The sequence below is a fragment of the Scyliorhinus canicula genome, chromosome 3, assembly GCF_902713615.1.
Source record: "Scyliorhinus canicula chromosome 3, sScyCan1.1, whole genome shotgun sequence".
NCBI lineage: Eukaryota > Metazoa > Chordata > Chondrichthyes > Carcharhiniformes > Scyliorhinidae > Scyliorhinus > Scyliorhinus canicula.
Window position 1 is genome coordinate 243,471,240 of NC_052148.1, and position 23,130 is coordinate 243,494,369.

A 23,130-nucleotide genomic window follows, 5' to 3' on the forward strand; every position below is an offset into this window, starting at 1 on the left:
GATTACGTTCTGCCCATTAGCCCTACTCCCTGTCTCCTCCTGCTCAGCCAATTCCCTAACCAGGCCAATAATTTGCCTTCAGTTCTATGAGTTTCAGCTTGAGGGAACAATCCCTTAATAGGGACTGGAAGTCTATACCAACAGCATTGACAGATCACTGTCCATTACTTGTGTAATTTCTTTAAAAAAATTCATTTAGGTTTGTCGGGCTTGACCCAGCCTTTACAAATCTACGCTGGCTCTCTTGGATTTTTGGGAGGCCATTCGGCCCATCGAGTCTGCACTGACCTTCTGAAAGAGCATCCTACCTGGGCAGTCTATCTCAATTACAAACTCCTGTAAGTCCCCAATGACAGACACTTTCCTTTTTCACCTTTCTTAAAAAACAAAATGGTATGCAGAAATTTTCAATCTAAAGGAATATTTCCAGAGTCATCAGAATGTCGGGAACTTTTATTTCGGACACCTTGCAGTTTTCTCACTTACTTCCATTAATCCTGAGAATGGAAACCATCTGCTCCAGGGGACTTGTCACTCTTTAGTGCCATTGGTTTATTCATCGCTGTTATTTTGCTCACATTGATTTTTGAATGTCCCGGTCCATGATTTAGTTTTTGTTAACCCCGAATGTTTGACCTCTTCCTCTATTGGAAATAAAATTTCAACATGCCCACCATTTCCTGATTTTCATTGACCGTATCAGCACTCTCAGTTTTCAAAAAGCCCTCATTGCGCTTGACCGCACTCTTTCCCCCTCATATAATAATAAACATGTTTATGAATTGATTTTGATATCTCTTACAAATTTATTTTCCTAATCTCTTTTTGTAACTCTTACTCTGGTGTTTCCTGGACCTTTGCTGCCTTGTATGCCTTTCCCAGTCATCAGGACCTGTGCTATTCTTTGCATTTTTGTCTTCTTTTTTACTTTCCTGTTGAGGGTAAGTGGGGGGAAAGATGTGGGAGTGTTTATCATGCATTTGTTCGATTAAGTTAGAGACCTGGGGTATTTTAAGTCCCAGGCAACTGCCCTTCCAAAACGGGTGCAAAGTGACAGCTGGCTGGCAGCCTGGAAAGGGCTGCTGGCAAATAGGTAATGGCCAGGGTGGGGCACTTGTGATGGTCCTGTGGGAGGGAAGTGGGGAATCCCAGGTCGGGAGACTGCAACCTCTTTGTGGGGTCCAGGTGAGCACTCCATCTATTTGCAATGGTGCATGGAGATGGGGGGAGGGGGGGGGGGGGGGGGAAGAAAGGAAAGGGAATTGGTGGGGTGTTAAGGGAGAAATTGATGATTTGGGAGTAGAAAGAACTGTTGGCTGAGGTGAACAAGGGCAGGTAGATAGAGGCTAGAGAACAATTGATCAGATAATGGTGTAGCAGTGAATTAATGGGTGAGGGGTAGGGAGAAGTAGATGGGAATCCAGGGCTGAATTAAGTGAGGGAGTTGGAACGTTTTATTCCACGGGAACACAGTGAGGATTACAGTGTCGGTGAGCAGTAAAAAGACGTGGGCTCTAAAGAAGACGAGGAAGTGGCCAGGGATACGTGTGTCATTGATCAGGACAAGGGAAAAGAAGTGGCCCCAAAACCTGGTGAAGTTGAGGGTGTTGTGAGTGGGAGAATTCATGTGAAGTGTGAGATTGAGAGAGCAGTTGGGCTCATTGGGGAAGGAAACACTATCTTTAACCTGCCTCGTAACATAATAGAGTGTGAGATGTCCAGCAAGAGGTAGAAATCTGCCTAGAGACAGCAGTAGTGAATTTGGAAGAATCACCAGGGCTTAGCTGTTGTTCTGAGCAGAGATCAAAAGAGTAAATCTCATTGGCATTAACTCTGCATAATGGAATAGTTCTAAGTTTATTAGTTTCTGATTGGTCACCATAGGTATAACTAATGCTCAGAAAAACACTATTTCAAATGCAGCCTATACCATTAGAATCTCTTTTTTCTTCAAGTGCCTGTCACAAAACATGCTGATATTACCTGCGAGGGTATCCCAACTTGGAACACCGGTTCATGGGGGTGTATAGTTTGATTTTGTTTTGGTGGGAGGAGAGAAGCGAAAACCCCAGTGAGAATAAGCAGCCCAGTTGCCATGTAACAGTTATAAAAGACTATTTATAAATGTGAAGAAAAGACATTGCACACAAACAAGACTACTCTACTCTCAGACAATTGTGTTATATGAATGACTAAACACACATGCAGTTAATGTAGAATGTACCCCTTCTTCCAAAATATTCCTATGATACCTAAACTCCATAAGACTTCCCCTGTTCCCCAAACACCATCCAAATTAAATAACTAGTTTATAGTTACTACACAATACAGGGATGCTGTTCAAGTTTGGGAAATGTCTTTTCCAGGTGCAGTGAAGATATTTAAACTGCTTTTACCAAGGTTTTCTGCACTGCCTTGGCTCTAAGACTTCAAGGCTGTTAGTTGTAAAACTTGGCCTTCAGGGCGTGGTGGCTGGAAATTGGCTTGACTGCTTTCTGAGGCTGCTAAGGGTTAACTGCTTGTCTGGCTTCTGATCTTCCAGCTAAATCTACGTTTGCTTCTCTTTTATTATGCCTTTTGTGTATTTGGCTGTCTTCCCCTTCCCCTATCAACTTCCTTGACTATACATAAACATATGCATATGTCATTGATCTTCCCACATGTCTGTAAACTGAATCTCCCCATAAACGAATTAGATTTGATTCTTATCTAAAATGCCTTCCAAATCCGTTATGAGGAGAGACACATCTCATTGAGGCCTTTTGAATATTGGCTACTGCTGTCCCTAGTCATCTCACATTCTATTATGTTTTGTTAAGTTTGTTTTACTGCTGTTATGAGGCAGGTTCATGACAGTGTCACAGAAGTCTCTTCCATCTGAGAAAGAAATGATGGATTGGCAAGGGTTGGGCTGAGGTGGCAGGTGGTGATGGGCAATGGCAGTTGTTTCTCAGGAGAATTATTTTAATGTCATGTTACTTCTTGGTGGAATGGGATGAAAACTTACTAGTATTTGGGGATTTACAGGATTCAATGGTGATGACGAGATTCATGTAGAATAATGAAAACGTGTTGGCACCAGATAGCCCCTCTCAAACTGTCCGCAGGACTGTGTGATACTCATGGAATCATTCAGCATAGAAAATGGACGTTCAGTGCATATTGCCTGTGTTGGCTCTCTAACCGAGCTGCCATGGTCGCTTCCTGCTCTTCCTGCATAGCCTTAAAACACAGAAACACAGAAACATAGAAACTAGGAGCAGGAGTAGGCCATTTGACCCTTTGAGCCATTCAATATCATGCCTGATCCTCTATCTCAATGCCATATTCCCACTTTTACCCCATACCCCTTGATACCATTAAAATCTAAGGCGAGATCTAATTCCTCTTTAATAAGGTGATTAAAAATTTCCTCCTTTTGTTAAATGCCGAGAGGTCGGGGGAAGGACAGGATTTTCTCTGGATATTTAATGCACTGTGGAGCCTCTGAGGTGGCCGGATGGTTTTTAATCTGATCCAGTATGACCCGCATTTATCGCAAGACGTCATCCTGGTAAAGTCGTTGAAGCCTGCACGAGGATCAGCCACCTGGATACTCCTTAATGGGCTGATTGCCACTTAAAGGCCTTAAGAGGCTGCATGGCATTTTGGTAACTAGCACTTGAACTAAAACTCTCTCTGAACAGCGACCAGCTGATTGGAAGTAAACAAGCGATTGCAGAGGATTTTGAATGCGACGGAAAGATGTATAAGTTTTACTGTTCATTTGTTGCTGAAGTTTTGAAGATAAGTTTCTGGGACACTTTGTCAAGACTTCACCAACACTCTTACCAACATTTATTCTGTAGTTCTCTGACGACTTCACATGAAAGAAATACCCAATCCTGAGATAGAGATGACTGCGCAGAAGATATGCTGCAGCTGAAGCGTGTGGGAGTTTATGGACTGCAATATGATCCCAGGTAACTATATCTACAGTAAGTAGCTGGAATTGCAGGAACTTCAGCGCAGAGTTGTTTTTTTTTTATAAATGTTTTTTTATTGAGTTTTCATATTTTATATATGACAAATTACAAGTTATTAGAGAGAGAGAAAAAAAAAGGAAAACACAAAAATTTAACATGAATATTTACAGGTAAGCATCTTCATAACAATAATTGTGGCCGCCCCCTTTAGCCAGCATACATATTTTACATTCCCCAATATGGCCGAGGCACATGTTCATAGGCATTTATTTATAGTTTGGTTTTGGGCCTTGGCTTGCCATCAAACCCCCATACCGAGCCCGTATCCCCCCCCCCCCCCCTCCCCCCGGCTACCTTCCCCCGATTCCCGTCCATTTTCCCCTGGTTCTTGGCCACCCAACTATTCTTCCTCATGTACGTTGGCCACAAACAGGTCCCGGAACAGTTGCATGAATGGCTCCCACGTTCTGTGGAAGCTGTCGTCCGACCCTCGGATGGCGAATTTGATTTTCTCCATTTGGAGAGATTCCGAGAGGTCGGACAGCCAGTCTGCAGCTCTGGGTGGTGCTGCTGACCGCCAGCCAAACAGGATTCTACGGCGGGCAATCAGGGAGGCAAAGGCAAGGGCGTCCGCCCTCCTCCCCAGGAATAGATCTGGCTGGTCTGAAACCCCGAAGACCGCCACTATCGGGCATGGCTCCACCCTCACCCCCACCACTTTGGACATAGCCTCGAAGAAGGCTGTCCAGTACTCCACAAGTCTGGGGCAAGACCAGAACATGTGGGCGTGGTTGGCCGGGCCTCTCTGGCACCGCTCACATTTGTCCTCCACCTCCGGGAAGAACCTACTCATACGGTTTCTCGTTAAGTGGGCTCTATGTACCACTTTTAGTTGCGTCAGGCTGAGCCTTGCGCACGTGGAGGTGGAGTTGACCCTATGCAGTGCTTCGCTCCAGAGTCCCCACCCTATCTCCATCCCCAGGTCGTCCTCCCATTTCCTTCTTGTTGCGTCCCGTACGGTGTCGTCCCTATCTACCAGTCGGTCATACATGTCACTACAGTTCCCTTTTATAGGATACTTGCGTCCAGTAGGTCTTCCAATAGTGTCTGTCGTGGCGGTTGTGGGTACGTCCTTGTCTCCTTTCGTAGGAAGTTTTTGAGCTGCAGGTACCGTAGCTCGTTCCCCCCAGCTAGCTGAAATTTCTCTGTCAGTTCGTCCAGTGTTGCGATCCTGTCGTCCGTGTATAGGTCCCTGACTGTCAGTGTCCCCCCGTCCTGCCTCCACCTTTTGAAGGTGGCGTCGGTCAGTGCTGGTTTGAACCTATGGTTGTTGCAGATGGGAGCCTTGTCCGACATTTTGTACAGGCCAAATTGCTGCCGCAGTTGGTTCCAGGATTGGAGGGTGGCTGTCACCACTGGGCTGGTGGAGTGTTTTTTGGGTGGGGATGGGAGTGCTGCCGTGGCGAGGGCCCGGAGGGAGGTTCCCATGCAGGAGGCCTCCTCCGCACGCACCCACTCGGCTTCTGGCTCCTGGATCCATCCCCTTACTCGCTCGGCTGTTGCCGCCCAGTGGTAGAATTGTAGATTCGGGAGGGCTAGCCCCCCCCTGGATTTTGTTTTTTGTATGACCTTCTTTGGGATCCTAGCATTTTTACCCCCCCATACGAACGCCATGATATGTTTGTCCAGCGCTTTGAAAAAGGCCTTGGGGATGTAGATCGGAATGGATCTAAACAGGAAAAGGAACCTGGGCAGTACTTTCATTTTGATCGTCTGGACTCTCCCCGCGAGGGAGAGCGGGAGTGTGTTCCATCTTTGTAGGTCCTTTTTAACTTCCTCCGTCAGGCTGGTGAGGTTCCATTTGTGGATCCCTTTCCAGTCATGGGCTATTTGGATCCCCAGGTAGCAGAATTTATTTCGGGCTTGTTTGAACGGCAGCCCCTTTAGTGCTGCCCCCCCCCCCCCCCCCCCCCCCCCCCCCCTTGCGGGTGTACTGGGAAGATCTCACTTTTGCTCATGTTGAGTTTGTAGCCCGAGAAGGCTCCAAACTCTTTCAGGAGCGCTATGATTCCGTCCATGCTGCTTTGTGGGTCCGAGATATAGAGGAGCAGATCATCCGCATAGAGTGAGACTCTGTGCTCTCTACCTCCCCTTCGGATCCCCCTCCAATTTTTTGCTGCCCTGAGCGCGATTGCTAGTGGTTCGATTGCTAGTGTGAACAGCAGCGGGGACAGTGGGCATCCTTGTCTGGTGCCCCTGTGCAGCTGGAAGTATTGGGAGTTGGTATTGTTGGTCCGTACACTCGCCATGGGAGCGTTGTATAGGAGCTTTACCCAAGCGGTGAACCCTGTTCCAAGCCCGAACCGCTCCAGTACCTCTATGAGGTATTTCCATTCGACTCTGTCGAAGGCCTTTTCTGCGTCCAGGGAGACGATCACCTCTTGTGTTCTCTCCCCGGAGGGGGTCATTATCACGTTCAGCAGGCGCCTGATGTTCGCGGTAAGCTGTCTACCTTTGACGAAGCCCGTCTGGTCCTCTGTGACCACCTCAGGTACACAGTCTTCTAGCCTTTTGGCTAGGATTTTGGCCAGTATTTTGGCGTCTGCGTTCAGCAGAGATATGGGTCTGTATGACCCACATTCCGTTGGGTCTTTGTCTTTCTTAGGTATCAGCGAGATTGAGGCCTGTGCTAACGTGGGTGGCAGTGTGCCCCTAGCTAGCGAGTCTGTGAACATCTCCCGCAGGTGCGGGGCCAGCGCTGTCGCGAATTTTAGCGCAGAGTTGTTGAGCTGGAGTCGGAGATGTGGACATTGTGGTTGAGCAGGGCGGGGGTGAGTAACCAGAACATTTTAACCTAAGAGGCAGTCACATCCCTTAGTAGTTAGGGCCTGGAGGTTTTGGCTGATATGGGCAGGTATGGGGGATCAGAGATGCAGTGATGGGGGAACCTCAGCCTTTTCTCAACAGGTGCAAGATATTTTCTATTGACGTGGATGTGAACAAAGGCAAGGATGGGTAAATTGACCACAGCATCCGGGTACAGAAGTCCGTTGATGTGGGAAGCAAAAAGGAATGTGGTAGGAGACAGTATAATCAGGGGATAGATTCTGTTCTGTGCAGCCATGACTGGGTGCTGCCTGCCCAATGCCAGGGTAAAAGACATCTCACTGCAGTTGGAGAGGAACTCAGAGGAGAGGAAAATCCAGTTGTTTGGTCCATACAAGAAACAACGACTTAGGTGGAACAATGAATGAGTTTTTGCTGAGGGAGTTTGAAGAGTAAGGGTAGAAATTAAAAAGCAGAACCTCAAAAGTAATAAACTCTAGATTACAAAGTGACCCACATGCAAATTGACATAGGGGCAAAGGGATTTGAGGTTTAAGTGCATGATTGACAGAGTGGAGTGGGAGACAGGGTTTTAGTTCATGAGGAACTGGAGCCAGTATGGGGCTGTTGCATTGGGATACACTCTGCTTAAGCGGGGCAGAGACTAGGGACTGGATTCTCCGCACCCTGACGCCGAAATCACGTTCGGCGACAGGGGGGGAATCCAGTTTCCCATACGAAATCGGGACTGGCGCTGGTTCCGCGATTCTCCGTTCCCCGAAAAGCGGTGTGCTCGAGGGGGTTATCCAGCGCCTGAGGCCCATCCCGCTATTCTCCGTCCCCAAGCAGCCGAATTCCCGATGACGTGGACCACTCATGGTCCCACTGTCCGTGATATCCGCGTGGCAGCTGCGGACGCAGTAGGTGGAGGGCTGATCGGAGGGTGGGGGGGGGGGGGCCTCATTCGCGACTGAGGGTATGTGTGCGGGTGTACCGGGTCGGGTGAGCGGCCGATGCGGGGCACTATTTTGGGGGTCCACGTCTGTTGGCTGAGTCCGCCATGGAGTACACGTGGCCGCTGAAGACTGCCGCCCTGCTCATGCACGGCCTCTGACCCGGAAGTGCGGGGGGCCGTATCGGCAGCTGGAGCTGTGAGTTCCACGACAGCTGCCTGCTAGCCCCATGCAACGCAGTGAATCTGTGGCATTATGACGCCAGTTTTCCTGGCGTAAAAGACCACAGTTTTCACGATAGCATGGGGACATAGTCCCAAAAACGGAGAATCCAGCCCCAGAATCCTGATGAATCAATTAACTATGGTGGTAGATAGGGTGCTATGTGGTGAGATGGGATTCAGATAAGGGTAAATTCATAAAGTTGAAGGGAGATGGCTAAGCTATAGAGCAGAGTAACAATGGGGATAAGATCAAGCACTTGTTTCAGGAAGGACAGACAATAACGTAACAGTTGGAGGGCATTGCTGACTAAGGATGTACCTTATATAGGCAGATTTTTAATCACTGAGGGAATCAGGCTGCGGGAATAAGTTGGAAAATGATGTTGAGGATTGTGGTAGCACATCCTCTTTAAGGGCTCAGGCTCCATGGACCACATGACCAGCTCGAGGCCAATCGTACAGGAGCGCACAAATTCCTGCCACTGGGGAGTTTGTACGGGGCCATAGGAGCAGGACCCTGGGAAGTGTGGACCAGGGAACCAAGTGATTAGACCTGTTGTATAATGCTCTGTGCATGTTACTTAACTGCCTTTCATCAATATCCTTTGTTAACTACTGGAAGCCTCCAGTGTATATCTCGCGCTACCACACTGGCGATGAGGTAAAAGTTTTTGCTCGCAGCCGGTAGACATTGTGAATTGAGGCAGGAAGGAAGAAACAGGTGAGAAAGTAGAGAAACTCCAGCAGAGTCAGAATCATTTAAACTATGAGTGGAAAGGCCTATCATTGGGAAACTGGACCCATTTGACCAAGAGGTTGAGGATTGGAGTCAGTACATCAAAAGGCTCTGTTTTAATTTACCATGAACAAGATCACAGACAAGGACCAGCAGAAGGTGATACATCTGACAGTTTGTGGGCCTGAAACGTATCATTGATTAGGAACCCCACATCCCCGGAGGCACCCAACTCGAAGACCTTTGATCAGATAGTGAACATTTCATCCAAGGCCCTTGATTATCCTCCAACATTATAAGTTTACCTCTGCAGTGAGGAACCATGAAGAGTCTGTCTCAGACTCCATAGCCAGGCTTCGCCAGCTTGTTGAGCGCTGTGGGTTCGGGATTACACGTGGCGACATGTTGCGGGATTGGCTGGTTTGTAGGATCCATAACCTTAATATCCAGAAGAAGCTTCTGGCGAAGACCACAATTACATTGGAAAAAGGGATTGAGAGAACTCAGGCAGCGGAGTGTGCCGGAAAATGTGCCACTGAGCTTCAAAGTGTGGCTGAGGGGGAGGTTGACCAGATATGGGCGTGAGGTCCACGGCGGGATCAACAGTCACAGTGCAGAACCAGACGCGCTACTCGGAACAGGACCGGAACTCTAAGAAGTGGGCAGGAGTCGGGGCATTACCTAATCAGAGGTGAACTGCTATTGTTGCGATGTTGGTGGGGGGGCGCTGTCATCTCCAGGAGAACTGCTATGTTTAGGAGTTCTTGTGCTTCTGGTGCATCCAAAGGGGATACAATCAAGCATGTTGCTGAGTGAGACAAAATGTACCAATGCAAAAAGGAAAACAACAGCAGCAGCAGCAATCCACAGTGCCGCTGAACATACTGGCGAAGAGCCGGCTATGCATCATTTGAATGCAGTCCAGTTGAATAAGCTGTCTTAAGGGTAAATGATAAACCCCTTAAAATGGAAGCCGATACTGGGGCTTCGGTAACAGTAGTGGGCAAGCAGACTTTTCAATATGTTTGTGCACGAACGCAATCTTTAAGCTCGATTAAGCTTTCGACACACAACGGGGAAATTTTGAAGATTCTCAGAACAGCCATGACCACAGTGGCATAGAGAGGGCAGGAGGTCAATCTGCCTTTGGTTGTCATGGAAGGATAGAGGCCTAGTGTGTTGGGAAGAGACTGCATGCAGAAGATTAGGCTTAACTGGCTGGAAATCTTCAAAGTATCTAACGGCATCTTTCAAGATGTCTTTAGGAGGTATGAAGACATCTTCCACTTGAAATTGGGCTCGATTAAGGATGCAAAAGCCAAGATATATGTCGATCCTGATTCAACGCTCAAATTCTTCAGAGCCAGGCCAATGCCATATGCATTGCATTAGAAGGTTGAAACAGAGATAAAGAGTTTGGAAAAGCTAGGTATAATCAAGCTGGTTCAGTTTTCACATGAAACACATGGCTAGCCTAGAGGAAGTATTAAAGAGTGTTCCTGAGGCAGCGTTCCACCTAATGTACTTTTCAAGCCTCAGAGATGATATACCTAGGATTTTGCGTTGATGCAACAGGGTTGCACCCCTTGAAAGAAAAGGTCAAGGCCATTCGAGACATCCTTGCACCCAAAAATGTCTGCGAACTTAAAGCCTTCCTCAGTATGGTCAATTATTGTTGAAGGTTTATTTTGAATTTAGCCACAACATTGGCATTAATACACAAGCTATTGAGGCAGAATCGATGGTGGCAATGAGAGAGCCCCAAGAGGAAGCCTTCCGAATCATGAAGCACGAATTACAGTCTTCAAACCTCTTGGTGGATTTTGACCCAGGGAAAGCAATCATGCTGACATGTGATGCGTCCCTTTATGGTATAGCAACAACAATAATAACAATCTTTATTATTGTCACAAGTAGGCTTCCTTTAACACTGCAATGAAGTCACTGTGAAAATTCCCTAGTCGCCACATTCCGACGCCTGTGCGGGTACACAGAGGGAGAATTCAGAATGTCCATTTCACCTAACAGCACGCCTTGTGGGACTTGTGGGAGGAAACCGGAGCGCCTGCAGGAAACCGACGCAGACACGGGGTGAAAGTGCAGACTCCGCGCAGACAATGACCCAAGCCAGGAATCGAACCTGGGACCCTGGCACTGCAAAGCAGCACTGATAACCACTGTGCAATCGTGCCGCCCATTTGATAGGGGCAGTTTTATCCCACAAAATGGGAGATGGTTCAGAATGCTCCATCGCCTTTGCCTCAAGGACCCTTTCTGAAGCAGAATGAATCTACGCCAAGATGAGAAGGAGGGCTTGATTCAGTGTGAAGAAATTCCGCCAGCACATGTACGATTCGTTGTAGGACTGACCACAAGACATTACTGGGCCTGTTAAGGGAAGATAAGCCCATACCACCCATAGGCATGGAGAGAGTACAGTGTTGGGCTTTGTTGTTGACGGTCTACAACTATACTTTTCAGGACCTGCCTGGGACGCAAATTGCTAATGCGGATCATTAAGTCACTTGTTCCTACCCAAAAGCATTCCGCCACCAGTACCCCAGGAGATCGTTATAGCTTTAAACTTCCTGGACACTGTCAATGTCCGTGGGGCACATCTGCAACTGGACCCGAGACCCTATTCTTTCAAGGGTTAAACAATTGAGACAGACTGGCCGGTGTTATGAGAAGTCCGACAGCTGAGGCCTTACTTCACTCATCAGGATGAGTTGACATGTGAAGATGGCGTGATTCTGTGGGGATCACAGGTGGTTGTCCTGCAGAGTGGCACGGTGGCACGGTAATTAGCACTGTTGCCTCACAGCGCCAGCGACCCAGGTTTGATTCCGGCCTTGGGTGACTGTGTAGAGTTTGTATGTTCTTCTCGTGTCTAGGTGGGCTTCCTATGGGTGCTCCGGTTTCCTCCCATAGTCCAAGGATGTGGATTGATCTTGCTAAATTGCCCCTAAGTGTCCGAAGATTATGGGGTTATGGGGATAGGACAGAGGAGTGGACCTAGGTAGGGTGCTCTTTCAGAGGGTCAGTGCAGACTTAATGAGCTGAATGGCCTCATTCAACAATATACCACCCCAAAGCAACAAAAATGAAGATGTTGGCGTGGATGTTATGTCTGGTGACCAGGCATACATAAAGCCATTGAAGTGCTAGTACAGCAGTACGAAAGAAAAAATGCTGGAAAATCTCAGCAGGTCTGGACATGCCCGGAACATGTGGTTGTGATATTCGTGGGCTTCCCTGCGTACCGCCCACACCTACTCTACATCCCCTCATCCATGCAACCATCATATGTGCCCTGTGAATTATTTTAAACTGAATGAGGCTTAGCCTCGCACACGATAAGGATGCATTCACCCTCCGTAGGGCCTCAGCCCACGTCCCAGCCTCCACCTCCCCTCTGAGCTCCTTCTCCCACTTCCGCTTTATATCCCCCACTGGGGCCCCGTCCCAATCCATCAGCTCCTTGTAGACCTTGGACACCTTCCGCTTTCCTATCTCCTCCTTCGACAGCACCTTATCTTGCAACCCCAGAAAAAGACCGCACCTCTCTCTTCACAAAATCCTCAACCTGCAGGTACCTGAAACTGTTCCCCATGGGCAGCTTGTATTCTTCCTCCAGGTCCTTCTACAAACTGCCCCCTACAAACAGGTTGGCAAATCGCTCAATCCCTGCCTGCCGCCACCACCGAAACCTCGCTTCTAACTCCCCCGGTACAAACCAATAATAGTCACAGATTGGTGCCCACACCGAGGCATCCTCCAGTCCCAAATGCTGCCTCCACTGCCCCACACCCTCAAGGCCGATACCAACTCTGGGCTCACGGAGTGCCTAGCTGGCGAGAACGGCAGAGGCGCCATTACCAATGCCCTTAAGCTCGTTCCCTGCAAGAAGCCGCCTTCACCCACTACCATGCCGATCCCTCCCCCACTACCCAGTTCCTAACCATGGCAATGTTCACAGCCCAGTAGTAGTTCATTATATTCAGCAACACCAACACCGCACCCCCCTCGCCCCTGCTCCAAAAAGGCCCATTTGACCCGCAGGGTCTTCCCCATCCGGACAAAGCCAGATATCAGTCCGTTTACCCTTTTAAAGAACGAATTGAGGACAAAGATCGGGAGGATCTGAAATACGAACAGGAACCTTGGCAGAACCGTCATCTTAACTGTCTGCACCCGTCCTGCCAATATGTGGCAGCACATTCCACCTCTTGAAGTCCTCCTTCATCTGTTCCACCAAACGAGTCTAATTTAACTTGTGCATCTGCGCCTAGCCCCATGTCATCTGAATGCCCAGGTATCTAAAACTTCCCCCCACTATCTCAACTCCCCTAACCTCCTCTCCTGCCCCCTGGTCTCAATCGGGCAGACCTCACTCTTTCCCATGTTTAACTTGTCAAGTCCTCCAAAATTCCCATAATGCCCCCAATGCCCCTCAGTGGGTTCAAAATATATAAAACAGGTCATCTGCGTGCAGCACGATGCCCCTTCACAATCCCTCTCCAGTCCCTTGATGCTCGAAGCCCCATCTATAGCCAAGGCAAATAGCGGGCACCCCTGCCTCATCCTGCAATGCACCCCGGAATATCCCTGACTCATCCGGTTCGTCCGCAGACCTGCGAGTGGTGCCTTGTACAGCAACCAGACCCAGTCCACAAACCCTTGCCCAAACCCAAACTGCCCCAGCACTTCCCACAGATATTCCCACTCCACCCGGTCAAATGCTTTCTCCAACTCCATTGCCACTACCACCTCCATCTCCTGCCCCTCCGCAGGCATCATAATCACATTAAGCAGCCTCCTCGCATTTGGCGACAATTGTCTCCCTTTCACAAACTCCATTTGGTCCACACCTATCACCTCCTGGATGCAATTCTCAATTCGCGAAGCCAACACCTTCGGCAGCAACTTGCCGTCCACATTCAATAGCGATATTGGATGGTGCGACCCACACTGCTCCGGATCCTTGTCCTTTTACAATATAAGAGAGATGGAAGCCTGCGATAATGTAGGGGGGAGTTCCCCATTCTCCCTAGCCTCATTGTATGTCCTCACCAGCAGTGGCCCCACGTCCCCCCCCCCCCAAACCTTGGATAAAACTCCACCAAGAACCCATCCAGGCCCAGGGCCTTCCCGCCTGCATCGCCCCCATAGTCTCCATCACCACCCTCACCCCAATCGAGGCTCCCAATCCCTGCACCAGCTCCTCTTGCACCCAGGAACCGCCACAATCCCCCCCCCCCCCCCCCCCCACCCCACCACCTTGCTGGGGGCTCCGACCCACACAATATCCTATAAAAAGCCTCAACCCCTGGGTCCAACACCACCCTTCCCGTCTCAAACTCTACGTTGCCCATCTCCCTTGCCACCTCCTGCTTCCTCAGCTGGTGGCCCAGCATTCTACTCGCCCTCTCACCGTACTCACGTTCTGTCCCGCCACAGTTGCCCCACCGCCCGCGCACTGCCTGTGGACTCCAATCCGCACATCTCCTCATGTGCCAACCACTCCACATCCAGCTTCCACTGCAGGCGCTGGGTCTCCCACACCGGTCTTCCACCCCTCCCCCACCACCACCGGTCCACTCGCAAATCCACCCAGTGCAATGCATGGTCGGAAACCACAATCGGCAAATACTTCGAGTCGATCACCCTTGCCAGCAACGTCCTGTCCACCACAAAAAAGTAAATCCGGGAGTACACCTGGGGCACATGGGAGAAATGTGAAAATTCCTTCACCCTCTGCCTACCAAATCTCCACGGGTCCACCTCCCCACACACTATATAAACCCCTTCAGTACCTTCGCCACTGCCGACACCTTCTCCGACCTCGGGCTCGACTGGTCCAAGCTTGGCTCTATAACCATATTAAAGCTCCACCCCCCCAGTGTGAGTCCAGGGCAGGGATCTTCCCCAGAACCTGCCTTATGAAATCTATATCATCCCAAATTAAGGCATAAACATTTACCAGGTCCACCAGCATCCCCTCCAGCTTCCCACACACCATCACAAACCACCCCCCCCCCAGATTTGCCACAAATGTTCCCCACCTCGAACGCCACTCGTTTATTCACCAGCAACGACACCCCCCTCAACTTCATGTCCAATCTTGAATGGAATACCAGCCCCAACCATCCTTTCCTCAACCTCGTCTGATCCCCTATCTTGAAATACGTCTCTTGTAAAAAGGCCACATCCACCTTCAGCCTCCTTAGGTGCGCAAACACACGCTTTGCCGGCACATTCAACCGCCTCATGTTCCACGTGACCAGCCTGGTTGGGGGAGTCCCCGCCCTCCCTCCCCTGCCAATCCCTTTTTGGGCCAGCCTCCGGCTTATGCCACGTGACCCTCCCAGCCCACCCTCAGATGTCCACCATCACTCCCCCCCCCCTACTCTCCCAAACAAAACAACCTCATTCCCCTCCCCCACCCTACCTCCTGACAACCCCCCACTGCAGTCCTGTTAACTAGCCCGCCCAGCTAATAATAATAATCTTTATTAGTGTCACACGTAGGCTTACATTACAATGAAGTTACTGTGAAAATAGCATGGTGACCCCCGGCCATGGCCTCCAAACCCTCTTCCCCCCAATTCCCATTCCCCCTTCCACGCACCCCCAAAAAACCCCAGGAAAGGTGGACTCAACCATGATATTCCCCCATGGAGGGATCTGCCCTCCAAACACCCCGCCATCAAAACCAAAGGAACATTCCAAGGGGAATAGTTTCCTGAGAACAAAGAAAACTCCTCACAAACTCCTCCAAAGTTCAATGTCCTCCTTCTCCTGCCAGTCCATTGTCTCTCAGAAACTCCATCACCTCCTCTGGTGTACCAAAATAATATTCATGATTCTGGAATGTCAACCAGAGGCTGGCCGGGTACAGGACCCCGAAGTTCACCCACGTCTTGAAGAGGGCAGCCATGACCCGATTAAACCCGGCTCTCCCCTTCACCAGTTCTGTGCCCAGGTCTTGATACACCTGCAGCTCGTTCCCTTCCCAGTTGCACTTCCTCATCTGCCTCGCCGACCAAAGAATCGTCTCTTTATCCAGAAAGCGGTGCAACCGCACCACCATTGCCCTTGGCAGCTCACTCATGTGCAGCCCCCACATCAGCGCCCTGTGCACTCGGTCGTCCTCTAGGGATCGGTCAAAGGCCCCGTCCCCCATCAACTGCTCTCACATTTTGGCCACATACGTGGCGGCCTCCACACCTTCGATTCCTTTGGACAGCCCCACGATCCTCAAGGTTTGCCTTCTGGAGCGGTTCTCCAGATCCTCCTCTTTCTCCTTCAGCCTCTTTTGGGTCTCCAGCATCACTCCCACCTCGGCCACCAACTATGCCAACTGCTCCTCATGCTCCCCCACCGCCTCCTTCACTTTCTTGATCGCCTGGCCCTGGGACTCCAGCCTCTGCTCCACTCCTTCAATACCTGCTTTAACCGGCTCCACCACCTTGGCCGGGTCCTCCAGGGCCTCCTTCCTCTGCTGGCTGAACTTAGCTTTCAGAAATTACACCAACTGCTCAGTTGGCCACTGGGTGGGCAGAACAGGCCCTTTGCCCACCGCCCATCTTTTGTGACAAAGTCGGGGGGGGGGGGGGTAGGTTTCAAAGTGACCAGCCACAAAATGGAGGCAATCAACTGGTTTATGACCAGAACTCAAGCCCTGTAAGACCGCACTGCGGTCTCTGAAATATCTAGCAATTAAGAAGCTATTTAGTGGGAAGAGCTTTGTGGTAAGCTCTTCCCACTAAATAGCTTCTTAATTGCTAGATATTTCAGAGGTTTCGGTCAGAAAGCTCATGAGTTTCAGTTGCAATGACATAAGCAAGAGTTAAAACGGTTCAATGAAATTGTTGAATGCTCCACGACATATCCAATGACCTACGGTTTCCTTGCAGTTGAATCTACTGCTGAGCTCTTTGTCTACACTAGATGTGCTTGAATAGGCCACCACTGTGCTTTGTATATGACAAGCAGAAGAATAGAAATTTAACATGCTGCACTTGTATTTTGAAAAGAAAATGGGCTGCAGGGATCATGTAGTCTGTTGTCTTCTGAGAATTGAAACTAGTGCCTAAGCTGAGTTTCACCTTCATAACAGCCAATATCATTAATCAATCAGTCTATACTATATCTTCAAACAATGGAATACGATAGAGAATGCTGCTACATTGATTAATCGCTACTAATTGAATGTTCCTTTGGATTCAAATCATATTTTCTCCTAAATCTGTTTATAACATTTTTAATTGTTGAACAAAATAATGCTTAATTGTTGAATTATTGTTGCTCACTGATTGTGCTGTTCTTACTGTGTTCTTACAGATGGGGCCGAGGGATAATGGAAAACTTGAATTCAATCCCTCCGAACAGTTGTACTCAAGCATAACAGTAGATTGTGGCTGGTTTAATTATTACACTCAGGAAGACGTAAGTCATTTTGCAAGACTTAGCATGTAAGCTGATACAGTGTATGTCTTTTTTGAAGCAATTCTTCACATCCAAACTGTTTTTTTACCCTTTGAGGGTTGGGGGGGGGGGGGGGGGGGGGTGTGTGTGTGTGTGCGTGTGTGTTCCCGGGTTGATTATCCGCCTTTTGAAACTACATTAAATACTCCTCCCATGGCCAACAAGTCCTGATGTTAGACTCAAACCCAGAGTTTCTGGGCCAACAGTGGAGTTGCTACCACTGCAATACAAGGCCTCCTATATAATGCATTAATATCACCTAAAAACATCCACTGATTCCAAGTAAGGGTTCAACTGATTGATTGTAATTTTCTTCTCGATTTTCCTTTGCAATTTCAGAAGGCCTGAATTGAGTCAGTATTGTTTGCAAATCCTCATATGTACATTTCTTACCGATTACATAACCTTAACTATGGATGGATGAAGGGGCCACTTTAACTGTATAACCAGGTGTGATGTTGTTTAAAAATGCATGTGACAGCCTCTGACCTTCTGTCGATCAATCCAATTTCTATTTGCTGAACTCGTAAAGAAAATGCATTAGTTCTCAGGAACAAAATGTGTGTCTCATACAAGATGTGCATGACTTGACAAGTACATTTGTCATTATCTATGTGGTTTGAAAATTTGCACTTCAGCTCTATCCTCTTCATGGGTTTGAACACTCAATGTTAAGATACTTTTATTACAAGCCTGACCTTTCTAGCATCTCCCCTTTTGTCTCAGTCATACGTAAAAATATATAAACCCATCTTCTTCTGTCTCTGTCATATGGACTTAAGAAAGTGGTAGAACTCATTCACAATGAATACTAGATGCTCAATGACAGAAGGTAAATGGATTTTCATGAGATCCTAAAAGTATTTAAGCCTGCTTAACCTACCCAGACATACTGGGCATTAAAGATCTCCCTGTGGTGACATGCAAATCTGCTCCAAAAAATTGTAAGCTGAAGAAACAACAAGACGCACATAAAAATGCCAAAATCTTACCATTGACGTAAGCTCCACATTGTGCTTACTTCATTGTTGTGATCGAACTTCACTATTATCTGAGAGTTAATTTCTATTTAAATGTATAGTGTACATTTCCGTTCAGCCCCTAGATAAGACTATGTTTGGCTAGGTTTTGCATAAACCACAATTGAGCCAAATATGAAATTTGAGTATTGGTGGTGTTTGAGCCTCGTTATCGCATCAATACGTGCATCTCCCTTGCCATCACTACCGTATGTGAAACCGGCCCTGGCAGTGTTTGATACCAAAAGTTGAATCTTGTGGGGGCAATGGGGATCTTGGCTGTCAGCTGGAGAGTGGGTGAGACTTTCACATCACCTCTTTTAGGGATGCCAGCAGAGATGGGATGAGGTATTTAAGTGGGCATTAATTGTCCACGTGAGGGCCTCAATCGGTGGTGGGAGGAAGGCAGTCCATGGGCCTTAATCGAAGTGGGAAGGCAGCAGGGCCTCCATCTGCCACCCTCTCGACTGACTAAATTCTCTTTGCCACCAAACTCACCATGGGAGAGGGCACGTTCCACCCTGAGATTTGGCACATTTCCAAGAACTAGCATCATTTGCCAAGCAAATAAATATACTTCTACAAAACTATTGTACATTTTCCCTGCATGTACCTTTTGACTTCTGGTTTTCGTCATTCCCTATAAGGCAACATGACCAATAGCTGTTATTTTCACCACATGTCAAATATTCTCCAAAGGATTAGAGATTAACAATGCAATACTTGCCATGGGAATTAATTTCAGCAGTACAATAAAACACAAAGTCAGGTGTTACAGTCTAATTTGCACAAAACCAAAGATTATATTTGGGTATTAGAACAGAGCATTTTTTTCAGAGTGAATCGTAGCCAATGTTCACAAAGTACCCTCGGCATTTTTCTCAAGCATGGGGCAAAGTAAGGAGGCAGCCTCCATAAACTGCTAGAGTCAGAACAGTGATTGAAGCTGCATCATTGGTATAATTTTACACCACACGCTTACCGTCTAGCCAAATGAGCCAGCCAACCGACTATTGTTGCACTTTAGGCTAAACTAGCATAACTAAATTTGTTTAGAGAATTTTAAGTGTAAATTCTGTTGAAAGCAATTTGGGTTTCACAATTTTTCCACTAGTTTAAAACACATTGCACTGAAAGCAGGCACACTCACAAAGCTGTCAGCAGCCCCAGAGTGAATTAATTGGCATTGGCATTTCTCACAATAATTGTGCTCGTTAGCATTGCTTTAAGGAAATGCCAAAAAAATAAGCTAGAACTTTGGGGAGCAAAATCGTCAGTAGACACATTTTAAAAGCAGGATACTGTGGATGCTGAGATTCTGCAATAAAACAGAAAACGCTGGAAATACTCAGGTCAGGCAGCATCTGTGAAGAGAGACACAGAGTCAACTTTCAGGTTGGTGACCTATCACCAGTTTTACTCTCACGCTGATATCTCTGCCCTTGGCCTGTTGCATTGTTCCAGTGAAGCTCGAAATAAGCTTGAGGGAAAACCTCAGGCGGGATTCTCCGCACCTTCAGGGGCTAGGCCAGTGCTGGAGTGTTTTGCGCCACGCCAACCGGCGGCGAAGGGCCTCCGCTAGCCGGCGCGAGTTGGTGCATGAGCAGGAGAGCCAGCGTGTGCTGCCGTGATCCCAGCGCATGCGCAGGGGGGATTCGCCTCCGCACTGGCCATGGCGGAACATTACAGTGGTCGGTGCAAAGGGAAAGAGTGCCCCTATGGCACAGGCCTGCCCGCGGATCGGTGGGCCCCAATCGCGGGCAAGGCCACCATGGGGGCACCCCCCGGGGCCAGATCCCCCCGCGAATCCCCGAGGATCCCGCAGGCCGCCTGCAGAGCCAGGTCCTGCCGGTAAGGACCTGGTCTAATTTACGCTGGCGGAACCGGCCGGTCGCTCGGCCCATCGCGGGCCGGAAAATCGCCGGGGGCGTTGCCAGCCGCCACCGACCGGTGCAATTCCCGACCCTGCCAAAAACCCCAGCACCGGGGAATTTGGCAGCCGGTGTCAGGGCGGCGGGGCAGGATTCACGCCGCCCCCCAGCGATTCTCCGACCAGGCGGGGGGTCAGAGATTCCCGCCCCTCATCTTTCAGTTATGCACCTGGACCTTAAATTGAGTTTAACAATTTCAGACCATCAACACTGTTGCCAAATTTTGTTTATTTTTCTTTCCATGTTTCGGGATTCCTCTCACTTTTATGATCACACCTGTTCCAGGCACATCTGTTATTGTTTACTTCCTTTTCCTGCCCCATCTCCATAATCTTTAGCCCTGGAAGGATAAATCTTCTGTCATCAAACTCCCCTGTCTTCCATCCTATCACCGACCTTCCTTTTGTCCTTGCCCCATCCACCCATTGCTCCATACCTATGCCATCTCTAACTCTTCCCTGATGAAAGATCATCAAATTGAAATGTTCACTCCGTCCTTCTTTCCACAGCTGCTGACTGATCTGCTGCGTTTTTCCAGCATCATCTGTCATTATGTATGGCATATTTTACAAGGTTTTGAACACAATTTTTAAAAATTCATGAAGAAACCACCCACTATGTCCCATAATAACTAAGAAGGCATATGGCATTCATCAGCCGTGGCATTGAGAACGAGAGTTGGGAAATCATGTTGCAGCTATATAAAACCTTAGCTAGGCCGCGTTTGGAGTATTGCGTGCAGTTCTCATCACCACATTATCAGAAGGATGTGGAATCTTTGGAGAGAGTGCAAAGAAGGTTCACCACGATCAGGGGTTATTAGGAGAAGGCAGGAGAATGGGGATGAGAAAATAATCAGCCATGATTGAATGGCGGAGCAGACTCGATGGGCCGAGAGCCTAATTCTGCTCCTATGTCTTATGGTATTATGGTCTTGCCTGGCCTTGAGGGTGTTGGCTAAGAGGAGAGGTTGAATAATTTAGGATTGTTTTCACTGGAAAGATGGAGGTTCAGGGAAGACCTGATAGAGGTTTACAAAATTATGAGAGGCATAGACAGGGTGAACAATCAGAGGCTTTTTTCAAGGGTGGAAGTGGCATTACAAAGGGGCACAGGATCAAGGTGAGAGAGGGAAAGTTTCAGGGAGATGCGCGGGGTACGTTTTTCTCGCAGAGAGTGCTGAGTGCCTGGAATGCGCTGCCAAAGAATGTGGTGGAAGCAGGCACATTTACAACATTTATGAGGTATCTGGATGGATTCATGAATAGGGAGGAAAAAGAGGGATATGGCCGAAGAAAGGCAGAAGGTTTTTGATTTTAATTAGGGCATCATGATCGGCACAGGCTTGGAGGGCCGAAGGGCCTGTTGCTGCGCTGTCCTTTTTTTTGGTTCTTTGTTTAAATCATTAAATATATTTTCAAAAAGTCATTTTCAACCATTTCTAGTCATTCACAGCTAGTGGGTTGACACTGATCAAAAATGCTGATGTGTTATGATAAACCCATTTTTCAGCTTCAAACTTTACCAAGTTATCACTTTTAAATCTATCAGGACTATCTTTTCACAGAATAATACAGCACAGAAGAGGCCCTTTGGCCCATCGAGTCTGCATCGACGCATGAAAAGCACCTGACCTGCCTACCTAATTCCACTTGCCAGCACTTGGCCCAAAGCCTTGAATGTTGTGACATGCCAAGTGCTCATCCAGGTACTTTTGAAAGGATGTGAGGCAATCCGCGTCTACCACCCTCAGTGCATTCCAGACTGTCACCACCCTCTGGGTAAAGAATCTTTTCCTTCAATCCCATCTAAACCCTCCTGCCATGAACTTGAACTTCGTTCCCTCATAACTGACCTTTCGCCGAAGGGGAACAGCTGCTCCCTACCCACCCTGTCCATGCCCCTCATCAGGGCCGGCCCAAGGCACCGGCAACTCGGGCAGTCGCCCGGGGCGCCATGTGCTAGGGGCCGCCAGACTCGGGTCCCGCGCATGCGCAGTTGGGCCGGTGCCAAATGCGCATGCGCGTTGGCCGCCCTCCCCCAGGGCGGCCCCCTCCGTCCCCCCCTCGGCCCCTCCCCCGCGCCTCAGGCCCGCCCCCCTCGCCTCGGGCCCGCCTCGGGCTCGCCTCGGGCCCGCCTCGGGCCCGCCCACCCTGCCTCGGGCCCGCCCACCCCGCCTCCGCCCCCCCCCCGCCTCGGGCCCGCCGCCCCCCCCCCCGCCTCGGGCTCGGCCCCCCCCCCCGCCTCGGGCTCGGCCCCCCCCCCGCCTCGGGCTCGGCCCCCCGGCCCCGCCCCCCTCACCCCCTGGCCCCCCCCCTCGGCCCCTCCCCCCTCGGCCCCGCCCCCCCTCAGCCCCCCGGCCCCGCACCCCTACCCCCGGCCCCGCACCCCTACCCCCGGCCCCGCCCCTCCACCCCCCCCGGCCCCGCCCCCCTACCCCCCGGCCCCCCCCCCCCGAAGGGCGTCGAAGTTCAGCTTGCCCGGGGCGCCAGCAACCCTAGGGCCGGCGCTGCCCCTCATTACCCTGTACACCTTGATCAGGTTGCCACTCAGTCTTCTCTGCTCCATCCAAAACAAACAAAGTCTGTCCAACGTCTCTTCATAAGTTAAATGTCCCATCCCAGGCAACATCCTGGCTAATCGCCTCTGCACCCCATTCAGTGCAATCACATCCTTCCTATAATGTGGCGACCAGAATTGCACATAGTACTCCAGCTGTGGCCTCACCAAAGTTCTTTACAACTCCAACATGACCTCCCTGCTTTTGTAATCTATGCCTCGATTGATAAAGGCACGTGTCTTTTTCACCACCCTAATAACCTGCACTTCTGCCTTCAGAGATCTATGGACAACCATGCCAAGGTCCCTTTGTTCCTCGGAAATTCCCAGTATCGTACTATTCATTGAATACTTCCTTGTCATATTACTCCTTCCAAAGTGTATCACCTCACACTTTGTGATGGTATGATTAGCATAGCTGCCTGCC

General features: G+C 49.3%; 1 long non-coding RNA gene across 1 annotated transcript; it reads left to right on the top strand.

The window, feature by feature from the left end:
* Window positions 1-3,643: 3,643 nt before the first annotated feature.
* On the top strand, window positions 3,644-21,765 carry LOC119963415. The gene is made up of 3 exons (XR_005460096.1): window positions 3,644-3,962; window positions 17,051-17,155; window positions 21,712-21,765. It is a non-coding gene; the product is annotated as an uncharacterized LOC119963415 (long non-coding RNA).
* The last annotated feature ends 1,365 nt before the right edge of the window (window positions 21,766-23,130 follow it).